Below are 12,318 nucleotides of genomic sequence, written 5' to 3'. Positions count from 1 at the left end.
TAATTAAATCATTCCCAACCAATCAACTATAACAAACGCGAACGTTCTAATGATAGTATTTGGTAGTTTAGTAACTCCACAATTCGACCACTATACCACAGTTTAAAACTCTGTATATATTATGATCACATTTGTGTGACGAACGTCGCTCTGAGGATTTGATGTCGTATAAATGGTTTCCAATACCTATTAGATGAATGCATTATACATGATACAATTTATTATATTTCATATATAAAAATGACTTTAGCGGTGATTAAGTATCATCTATGTCGGCTTGGCCTTTCACATTTGTATATTTGATATTATAATTACTTGTGAAACCTGAATTGTACATATAAAAGTCAGAAGGGCCTTGGTCCGGGTAGAATAGGTTCGAATAGGTAAGTATATATAATCTACTGGAATAAGCCTTTAGAAATCAAAACATTTTCTATGTGTAACATGTCTAGTTAAATATCTAGTATGATAGAAATACATTGTACGTCAAAAGGGCAAAATTAACTGTACGCGCTTATACATTAGCAAGTATAATATCATTTACATAATTCATGGTGTCTTTCTTATCAGTGAAATGATTATTAAAAAGACAACTGTAGCTGAGGGTATTGAGATTTATTTGAAGTAGTAACTTTAAACATGCTTCATGCTTGATTAAAGATATTTTTCAGTAATATTTGTATCGATATGGTAGCAGTGTACAGTAAAAATGCCAAATTCTGAAAAATATGGCACATGCTTTAGATATGTAAACATTGCCAGTTAACCTTACATATAACCTCTAATAAAGTATATATATTTGAAATCTGTACAACATTTGCAATTTTAATAGAGCTCTGAAGGATAAGTAAACTGATATTTTCTGTGATTTTTAGAGCTGTGAATACCATGGTAACAGCTTAAAAAATTCTCAAAAATTGCAAAATATTATGATATTTGACCCAAAATGGCACAATTCTCTACACAATTTTTTTTCTGAAACCTATTTAAAATTAAATATCTCTATCCCAAAGACAGACTTAATCTTGTTTGGACATATGTTGTAAATTAAGTTTTTCCGCTATCTTACCTTTTCTGTGGGCTTCCATTTTGCGCTGTAGGCGAAACTAAATTTCCTGTGTAAACACACGTTCGCAAAATCCGGATATTTAAAATCCGGAACCAATTTATTGATTTTTGTTTTAATAAATGTGAAGCCTGTATGTACTACTTCATACTGGATATACCAATTATAGTGTACATTTATTTTTTCATTTTTTATACATATCATAATACAGGAGTTATTTGCTTAACAAAAAAATTGCCCATGGCCAGGCTGTCTTACTGTGGTGTGCTACCTTATACATCACTTTCGTTAATTCTAATTTTACTAAAAACCCCATGAATGTCTAGAATATGTTCCGACGAACAAAATGACATATCGGGTTACTGTGTATCTTTAATAGTCACCGAGTATTGCTGATTTCCCTGAGAGGTGTATTTTGACAATTTTTTCTCCCAATCCAGTAATAAGGGGAGGTAATTTTAAAGATGAAAACTCCCATAATTCTGTATATCTCTTGAATAAAGTTGTGTTTTGAGTTGAATGTGGTACTTTGAGTCTCTGTGCATGTAATCAAGCAAAAAATACTATACAACTATCAAATTTAGCCTTGTAATATGACGTCATAGTTACCATGACGTCATCAGTAACTATGACGTCATCAGATGGTATCTATGATGTCATAAATACTCAATGGTGTCATAATAAATAACCAAATTCCTTTCCAAAGCTCAGCTTAGCATCACATGCAATATTCTAACTGATAAATCATGACATGACATCCAAGATTTCAAAATGTCATGCCTATGACATCACAGTCATCTGTTTCCACCCCGGTAATTCAGATATGTACCAATGATCATATGAAAGTGTCCGCTGATCCCAATTTATGCGGAAAATGCTATTTTTTCTGCTTTACCGAAGGAAGTGACAATAATTGACAATATTGTATCAACCGTACACTCCATCAATTGAAATTACATGCTTACCAATGTATAAATAAATTGAAAATAATGGTTTCACCAAATATTTCAAAAAATAACACTTACTGTAATAGTTTCCATGGATACGGGGTAATAAATCAGGTAAAACAAACCAGAATTCAGTCTATATGGTTTGTTAGATACCCAATAAGTTAATTTGGGTTTGTTATAAAACATAGAATATCTTTTACAATTTACACTGACTCATTAACATTATGCTTAATTAACCCACCCTTAAAATGGGTAAATATGCGAGTTACCTCCCTTGATTCCTCTATATGACAAGCCTGATAATAAACAAGTTTTAAATTGTTTTATGCATTTTTGAGCAATAATGAACTAACCTTAGTTTTAATTTTGGAATGGTTTAAAAAGGATTAAAAATTTTTTTTCCCAAACCCAAAAAAAATTTTTTTTTCTTTTTTAGACATTAATGGGGAAATATTTTAATAGGGTAACCCCAACTTTCGTCTTAAAAAGGGGTTTTAAAACAAAAAAATTCCTTTTAAAACTTTCCCCAAAACCAATAAAAAAACAAACCATTTATTTGTATAAGTAATGATGATATCCTGGTATAAAAATTATTTTTAAAATATCCAAAATCAATATTAACAAAAATTCAAGAAGTTTTTGGGGTTTTTTCCCCAAATTAAACATTAATTTTAAATTGAAATTTTTTAAATACTTGTGGGGACGTCCTTAAATTGATTGTATAAATGGTTTTACAGTAAGTTTTTTTCTGTAAAATTTATTTTTTTTATATAAAAAATATTAGGGTATTAAACTTATTTTGTTGGAAATTTGAAATTTGATAAATTAGTAAAACCCTAATTTAAATTTTAAAAAAAAGGGGGCCTTGGGGGGGTGAATAGGGGGAAAGGGGAATATAAAAAATTAGGGAAAGGGGGGGAAGTTTTTTAGAAAAAACCGTGTACAAAAAAAAAGGAAAATTTAAATTTTTTATTTTTTATGAATTAGGGAAAACATTAAAAGGGAAAGGGGAAAATTAACCTTTGCACCCCCCCGCTTTTTAATTAATTTGTAAAAAAATTAATTCATTACATTAGTCACGTTTCTAGTGGTAAGTCTTACTTAAAACTAGTTTAAATTTACTTTAGAAAAAGCAAAAGTCCTTGTTTAATTTTTGCGAAATTATTAATTTAAAATGCAGTCTTATCAATGATAAATTTTCAAGAAATTTTTAAAAAAATTGTATATGAGTTTAGTTATGAAAAAGTATAAAGTTATTTGGAAGAGTAAATAAGCAAACGATAGTTCATTGATTAATGTTTTGGTAAAATAATTTAAAAGGATTTGACTCGTTGTATTGTAGTTTACTTTGATATTGTTTTTTGTGAATTAAAATTTGGTGAATTGTGATTAAGATGTTAATAAGAATTATTTTTTATTTAATATCTTAATAATGAAGCTTGTTATGAAGGTAGGGATTAATGCATTTACGAATATGTTTAATAATTTGTTAAAGAAATAATGTAGGACGAGTTATGCACATAAGATGGATTTGAGATTTATCACGAATTGTTGTTAAATAATTAAGTACTTAAGATGGGATCATTATGTAGGAAATTAAGTAATTTGGCTTTGGATAATTTTTGAATAATTAGCAAATTTAGTTATTTAGTATAGGAGTCATCTTGATGCATTGTATTTTTAATTTTTTTTTTATAATTAAAACAAAAAAGGGCAATTTGTTTACCCTTTTTAACAAAGTTTTATTATTTAAAAAAATGCAACGGGGGTTTTAAATTTTGGGAAAAAAGTGAATAAACAATGAATTCTAATTAAAAACCCCAAATCATATAATTAAAGAAAAAATGACTATGGTTTTTTTCCTAAAATATGATGATTTCCCTGAGAGGTGTTATTTTGACAAATTTTTTCTCCCAATCCGAGTAATAAGGGGAGGTAATTTTAAAAGATGAAACTCCCATAATTCTGTATATCTCTTGAATAAAGTTGTGTTTGAGTTGAATGTGGTACTTGAGTCTCTGTGCATGTAATCAAGCAAAAAATACTATACAACTATCAAATTTAGCCTTGTAATATGACGTCATAGATACCATCTGATGACGTCATAGTTACTGATGACGTCATCAGATGGTATCTATGATGTCATAAATACTCAATGGTGTCATAATAAATAACCAAATTCCTTTCCAAAGCTCAGCTTAGCATCACATGCAATATTCTAACTGATAAATCATGACATGACATCCAAGATTTCAAAATGTCATGCCTATGACATCACAGTCATCTGTTTCCACCCCGGTAATTCAGATATGTACCAATGATCATATGAAAGTGTCCGCTGATCCCAATTTATGCGGAAAATGCTATTTTTTCTGCTTTACCGAAGGAAGTGACAATAATTGACAATATTGTATCAACCGTACACTCCATCAATTGAAATTACATGCTTACCAATGTATAAATAAATTGAAAATAATGGTTTCACCAAATATTTCAAAAAATAACACTTACTGTAATAGTTTCCATGGATACGGGGTAATAAATCAGGTAAAACAAACCAGAATTCAGTCTATATGGTTTGTTAGATACCCAATAAGTTATTTTGGGTTTGTTATAAAACATAGAATATCTTTTCAATTTACACTGACTCATTAACATTATGCTTAATTAACCCACCCTTAAAATGGGTAAATATGCGAGTTACCTCCCTTGATTCCTCTAATATGACAAGCCTGATAATAAACAAGTTTTAAATTGTTTTTATGCATTTTTGAGCAATAATGAACTAAACTGAAGCTTAATCAAGCATAATTAAGCACAATTTCCAAAAAATAACATTTTTCAGCCCTTATAAGGTAGCAGTGTACAGTAAAAATGCCAAATTCTGAAAAATATGGCACATGCTTTAGATATGTAAACATTGCCAGTTAACCTTACATATAACCTCTAATAAAGTATATATATTTGAAATCTGTACAACATTTGCAATTTTAATAGAGCTCTGAAGGATAAGTAAACTGATATTTTCTGTGATTTTTAGAGCTGTGAATACCATGGTAACAGCTTAAAAAATTCTCAAAAATTGCAAAATATTATGATATTTGACCCAAAATGGCACAATTCTCTACACAATTTTTTTTCTGAAACCTATTTAAAATTAAATATCTCTATCCCAAAGACAGACTTAATCTTGTTTGGACATATGTTGTAAATTAAGTTTTTCCGCTATCTTACCTTTTCTGTGGGCTTCCATTTTGCGCTGTAGGCGAAACTAAATTTCCTGTGTAAACACACGTTCGCAAAATCCGGATATTTAAAATCCGGAACCAATTTATTGATTTTTGTTTTAATAAATGTGAAGCCTGTATGTACTACTTCATACTGGATATACCAATTATAGTGTACATTTATTTTTTCATTTTTTATACATATCATAATACAGGAGTTATTTGCTTAACAAAAAAATTGCCCATGGCCAGGCTGTCTTACTGTGGTGTGCTACCTATAGTTAATAATGGATACTTGAGTAAGTATATGAAAAAAAGTAAAAGTACTATCGTATTTGTAAGAATCTGTAACATATGATCATTTTTATTGTATGCACTATGTGTTGGTGATCCGAAGGTAAACGATTTGACTTTCCTGTCGCAGTTGTACTGTGATGAATATATGGATAATTATTTTTTCATTGACTAACGTAAATGTAGATAGGGGAATCTTTGTTGGTATGCCTCCGATAGATGTTAAGGATCAGAGACTCATTTCTATATAATTTTAGCTATCTTAATTATTCTTAACGACAGTTGGTATGTGAGGAGGGTGACCTATGCATATTTTACTGAAATATGTTTATAAATAGATATGTTAATGAGCCAATATATGTAGGACTTTAAGATTTATTTACCTGATTTATGTAGATGGAGAGGATGATTTGGCCAACGTGACTTCATGACATACTGTAGGCGTACATATTTGAACGGTAATCTTATTATAGCGGGTATCTTATGTTAGTGGTAACTAATTTTAACGGTAATCTTATTTTGCTCGATGGAAACATTTCTTTGAATTATGATTATGCTAATTGTAGTTTATCTAGATTTGTTTATATGACAGTCATCGTTGGTGCACTTATTCATCTTTCCGCAAATCTATTTCAATTCGTTTTATCTGTAATATACTGTGGTAGATAGACGAATTAATTTTTTTGATTTCTTATTTAATTATCTTAATTATTCATTTCAACGTTGATGTAGAGAGATGGTGAGACTCATACTCACATATTATATACATAAATATTTTATTTATTTTACGTGGCAAATATATACCGGATGCATTCATGTCCTGTTTTGTTCAATTCTAAACATTATGACTGCGGAAATGCTGTGGGTAGTTTAATTTCATTTAAAATGCAGTCAGTTTATCAACAACAAAACACATTTAAAAGCATAAATCAGGCAATTTGTTTAGCCTTCTGTTACGGACATGACAGTTTTTATTGATATTAAACCACATAGCTAATTCAAAGAGGTAAACTTTGAGAAAAGATAGAAGATAAACAAAAATACAGAATGGTCGACTTGGGATAATGTAGTCTTCACATCATATTATATTAAAATTGGAAATGCATGTACTATGGCATATTATATATATCTTGTTACTTATAGAAATGTATTTTGAACTAACGTTTGGTTATGATATTCTCATGCATATTAGATGACCTGGTGTAGATATCTGTTTTACAATTGTCGATATATGTTTAAAATGGATAAGTTACGTCTATACACAGGTAGAAGCCATACCTGTCTACGTATCTATACGGGAATCAGAATTAGGTATTATGACACCCGGTGTGTGTCACCACGTATTCCGTATTTAAAACAGACACACCTACAATTGTACACATATACCAAATCAACGTAATACTTTGGGTGTTTTGACAGGTGAAGTATAATTAAAAGCAGAAATTATTTTTGTATTTATTATTAAATATAAAATAATGTATGTGGTTAATATCCTGGTTCAATTACACGGATTCAAATCAAATCAATTCAGATTATTACCGATATGCTAATTATCAGTAATTATCAAATTAACAATTATTAGGAATTCAGGTGTCAGTGCAGCAATGGTTCGTCATCTTCAGTAGCCTTTTCCAATTCTAACTCTATATTTTGTTATAACAAACATTTTGATGCATATAATTAGTGACATCATTGTCAATAATTACGTTTATATTGGGATATCATGGGATATCATGGGATTTCAGGGAATTACAGATCAAGTCAGAATAGTTCAATTATTTGACATATACACTGTACTTGATACAATCAATTTATATTTTAATGGGTTCAATTGTTTGTTCATTATGGACATGTATTTATATGCAGACATTAGTTTTATGTCTAATATCATATACGTGTGTAAGTATAAATCAAATTGACATTTGTTGTATACATTATTAAGTTCAAACATGTACAGATATTTGTGGAATAGGATTACATGTTACCAAAGTCTTATACTTGTAACATACGCATGTGCACATGTACACATGTCCAAAGCCTGTATACATACACACACCTGTACAAAGTAAGTTAAATGTACATACACCTGTACACCTGTACCAAGCCCTATACCTGTAACATACACCTGTACAAAGTCTTATATCGTTAACATACACTTGTACACGTGTACAAAGCCTGTATATATGTGCATACACATGTACACGTGTACAAAGCCTGTATACCTGTACATACACCTGTACATCTGTACAGGGCCAGTATACCTGTACATACACATGTACCCCTGTACAAAGCCTGTATACCTGTACATACACCTGTACATCTGTACAGGGCCAGTATACCTGTACATACACATGTACCCCTGTACAAAGCCTGTATACCTGTACATACACCTGTACATCTGTACAGGGCCAGTATACCTGTACATACACATGTACCCCTGTACAAAGCCTGTATACCTATACATACACCTGCACATCTGTACAGGGCCAGTATACCTGTACATACACATGTACACGTGTACAAAGCCTGTATACCTATACATACACCTGTACATCTGTACAGGGCCAGTATACCTGTACATACACATGTACACGTGTACAAAGCCTGTATACCTATACATACACCTGTACATCTGTACAGGGCCAGTATACCTGTACATACACATGTACACGTGTACAAAGCCTGTATACCTATACATACACCTGTACATCTGTACAGGGCCAGTATACCTGTACATACACATGTACACGTGTACAAAGCCTGTATACCTATACATACACCTGTACATCTGTACAGGGCCAGTATACCTGTACATACACATGTACACGTGTACAAAGCCTGTATACCTATACATACACCTGTACATCTGTACAGGGCCAGTATACCTGTACATACACATGTACCCCTGTACAAAGCCTGTATACCTGTACATACACCTGTACATCTGTACAGGGCCAGTATACCTGTACATACACCTGTAAAAGGCCAGTATATCTGTACATTCACATGTATCCCTGTACAAAGCCTGTATGTATATACGTTACGATGCACATGTACAACTATACACTTGTTTGTACACTAGTACAAAGCCCGTATATAAGTATATACACATGTACAAGGTCTGTATACATGTACAAACACCTGTACAATATCAGTGTACATACACATGTACACCTGTCCAAACCTGTATACCTACACACACCTGTACAAAGTCAGTTTAAATGTACATACACCTGTACACCTGACCAAAGCCTGCATACCTACACACACCTGTACAAAGTTAGTATATATGTACATACACATGACTAATTGACTATAAGTTACTTGTAATGCATATCTTCCTTTGGAATGTGGTTTTACACAGGAAAGGGCGTAGGAAACCAAACACAAATGTTCATTGCAAAACAACTCTATCATAACTCGTATCAAAACCCCTTTATAGAGTAAACAATCAGAGTATCTATCGAACACGCACGAGCACAGGTAATATTACACCTGTACCTTGATATTTAAAGGGATGGTCTTACAACAAATAGAACTGTATTCGAAAGATCCGGGGGTTTTTTAGGGTTTTTTTTTTTTTCGTTTTTATTTCTTTTTTTATTATTATTTTGATAATTGCATCACAGTGCCATTCTGATGTTCCCAATTCCTTAATTTTGCACTTGTCACAAGAGTGTTATTTATCACTCAAGTGTCTCCTTCATATTTAAATATCTCTCTCTGTATTGACGAACATGTACAACCGATATGTCTGGCAATCATTATCGTCCTAAGTATATCTGAGCGTATAGAATATATCGATAATGGTGACAGGTACCAATATAGGAAATTGAGATCTTTGATCATCTTGATAAAAATTGTGTCCAAGTATCACTTTAGTTTTTGAGCACTTCCATTACTTGTTACATCATAAATAAATGCATTTTGTGGTGATAATAAGAATGGATTGGTGAAAGGAATATACCTGGTTCATTTGATTTTAAGATTACTTGATGACACAGAAATTTACATAAAAAGGTTTGATACTGTGTACTTGAAAATATCTTTGTTGTGTGTCACCAATGTCTGCCTTTATAAACTAAACTCATGCCCAACTGTGCGCTTATATCATCTCAGATTTTGAATAAGACTTGATGCGTTCAATAAAACAGAAATATTTAAAGATGTTTTGAAAGAAATCTTATATTTTGTGACTTTTTGAGACACAGTTTTATAGCAGAATTACATTTGTGTTTTCGGTGGGCTTTATTCGACATAATTTGAAATTGAAAATCATGAATCTCATTTGATGAGGCTAAAAGAGTCATTGAAATAACAATATAAAAAAATGTTAGAGGCAAACAAATTTTCGTAAATTTTCCAATGGCTGAAATATTCGTAGATTAACGAAAATGCTTTGTCATACCACAATACCTGCGAAAACTCTCTAATAAGAAATCTAGTTGGACTATGTTTATGTATGTACGAAATGTTTTGTATCAACAATTCGCATTTTTGTCCTATATTAGTATGTATGACAACCAGAAGACAAAGCGGACTTGAGGAAGTGTCCGCATGCTTATCACAGCATTCCTTCACCATATAGCTCTGACGGTCTGAGATAAGCCTAAATCAATACCATAACAGACACTATGATACTTTGAATGTTAAAGACAACACGAGCAGAATTAACGACATTCGATCGATGAGATAGCTTGCTGTCGAGACATTAAGCATGATATTTTGGCAAACATTTGACTCAAAAAGGATATATATCACCAAAATATCATCAAGGCAAGGCCTTTCTCCTCCATTTCTGTCAGCTTTTACTGGGTGTTTTTGCTATGTAGGTTGGCGTTCTCCTTAGCCAGCGACACAAGTGCTTGTACTCCGATAGCGGACATTGGGAAAGGAGATCGGGTCAGGCAGGACGAGTGGTGTGAAGAAGGCCATGTTTGATAGAAACAGAAATCCTTTCTAAACAAATAAACTCTCCCGTAGAGATATCAAACTTCCACCTTTATTTTATCGATCGGTGTTCATTTTTACAATAAAGAAGTGGTTTTCGGTTGGCTATAAGTTAACTTACTGACCAAGATGTAATTCGGAACGAGCATTTGAAATGATTTACGTGTTTTAAAAGTATTTGATATTTCTATACGTTTACTTTTGAATAAAATAATCTATCGCGATTTGTGTGTAGACTCACTATCTATTCTGATTCAACTGACTAGTGATACACCGCATATGTGGTGTGTGATGCAACATGAAAATGAAACTGCGAAGACCGTGTAACCAATGGAGGAAAAAACCCACTAAAAATATGATATAGTATATAATTTCAATGTATGTGAAGTTATAGAAAATGTATCCAAAACAGAGATAATGAAGGGTAATTTGAAAACATTCAGCTTTCTATGATAAGAAAGAATGTCGAACATTTTATATCTTAACAGGTTTTATCCTCAACAGAGAGGATCAGGAGTTATACTTAAATAGAAACGAAACGAAAGGAAACTGAATGAGATATACTCAGTCCGTTTCTTTTCAATTGTCTTTTACTCTTTCCGTTTCGTTTCTATTCCAATTCTATTTTTAATAATACCCTAACGATGTCACCATTTATTCCATAAACGTTTTAGATTGATTTTTCAAAAGTTGATGGCACCTTGCTATACATATCCCTGGTGCTGTATGTGTTCAATTTCTGTCTCGAGGAGAAATGTATCATAGCGTATTGTCTCTGGCAATGTTGACAGGAAAATCGAACATTTGTGACAAAAGATGAACGGAAAACATTATACCCGGATTAACCCTGTAAAATAAATCCCACTACATAATCTCGAGTGTCTTGTTTAAATCTATACTGATCCAGTCATGTCACAAACTGCTGACACGTTCCGTTGGCGATGGTTTTACTAATCGAACCCTGTAACTCATATATACTGTAATAACTTTTGTTTTCGTGGGTTTCTGTTTTTGCTTTTTTCGCAGAAAGTGTTCAAAATCTCAAAAAATGAATTTAAATTGATTAAATAACCCCTATCAGATATATTTTTAACAAACTTTTTCCATCGGAAATTGTCTTCGTCATTTTTGCGGAAAGAGTAAAAATGCAAATCGTATCCATGCAGTATGGGGATACTTTTCCATCACAGTTCAATTTTAGTGTGTCTAAATTTTGCTATAAGTACTCTTCTATGTATAACGAGGTATCTCAATCCTACTCATTTTACAACCAATGACACGTTCCTTTGGTGATAGTTTACTAATCGAACCACGACATATATTATAACAAATTTGAACCATTGAAGAATTTTTTTCAGTAGATTTCTTTAAACACTGAAATATATATTTGTAAACATATTTATTTGTTCACTATAAGTGTTGATACTGAGTTTAAATACCGGTGATAATAAGGAAATAACCTGGTCATATAACCGTTACAAAACACATTCATCTTACATGCGATACTATCGGTGACATTTAGGCTTCCATACAAGGTACTAATTTGAATATTGATATCATTCAGAGCCAGGATAATCTTCTGATTTTAAAAGCTTTCAAATTACCTCATGAATGGTATAGGGTTCGTGGAAGTGCATATTTGAGACTTAACCATTTAACCATTTTAGATGATTTCGTGATTTGTCCTATGGCAGGCCATGGTTCGACCTTGAAGTTGTCATCCCAAGGTTAACCAGGAATATATTGCATTAGGTTGTTTTTTTTTTTTCTTTTTTAACATATCGAGTAGAGTGATACATTACACAGACAAATACTCGTTTAATTTAGAGTA

At 31.8% G+C, this 12,318-nt stretch overlaps 1 protein-coding gene across 1 annotated transcript in view; it reads right to left on the bottom strand.

The window, feature by feature from the left end:
- Window positions 1-12,318, bottom strand: part of LOC117330881 — a 76,398-nt gene that overhangs the window by 45,101 nt on the left and 18,979 nt on the right.

Source organism: Pecten maximus, chromosome 7 (genome assembly GCF_902652985.1).
Source record: "Pecten maximus chromosome 7, xPecMax1.1, whole genome shotgun sequence".
In the NCBI taxonomy this organism is placed as follows: domain Eukaryota; kingdom Metazoa; phylum Mollusca; class Bivalvia; order Pectinida; family Pectinidae; genus Pecten; species Pecten maximus.
Note: the sequence above shows the minus strand (reverse complement) of the source record. Positions and strands in the feature narration are given on the sequence as shown.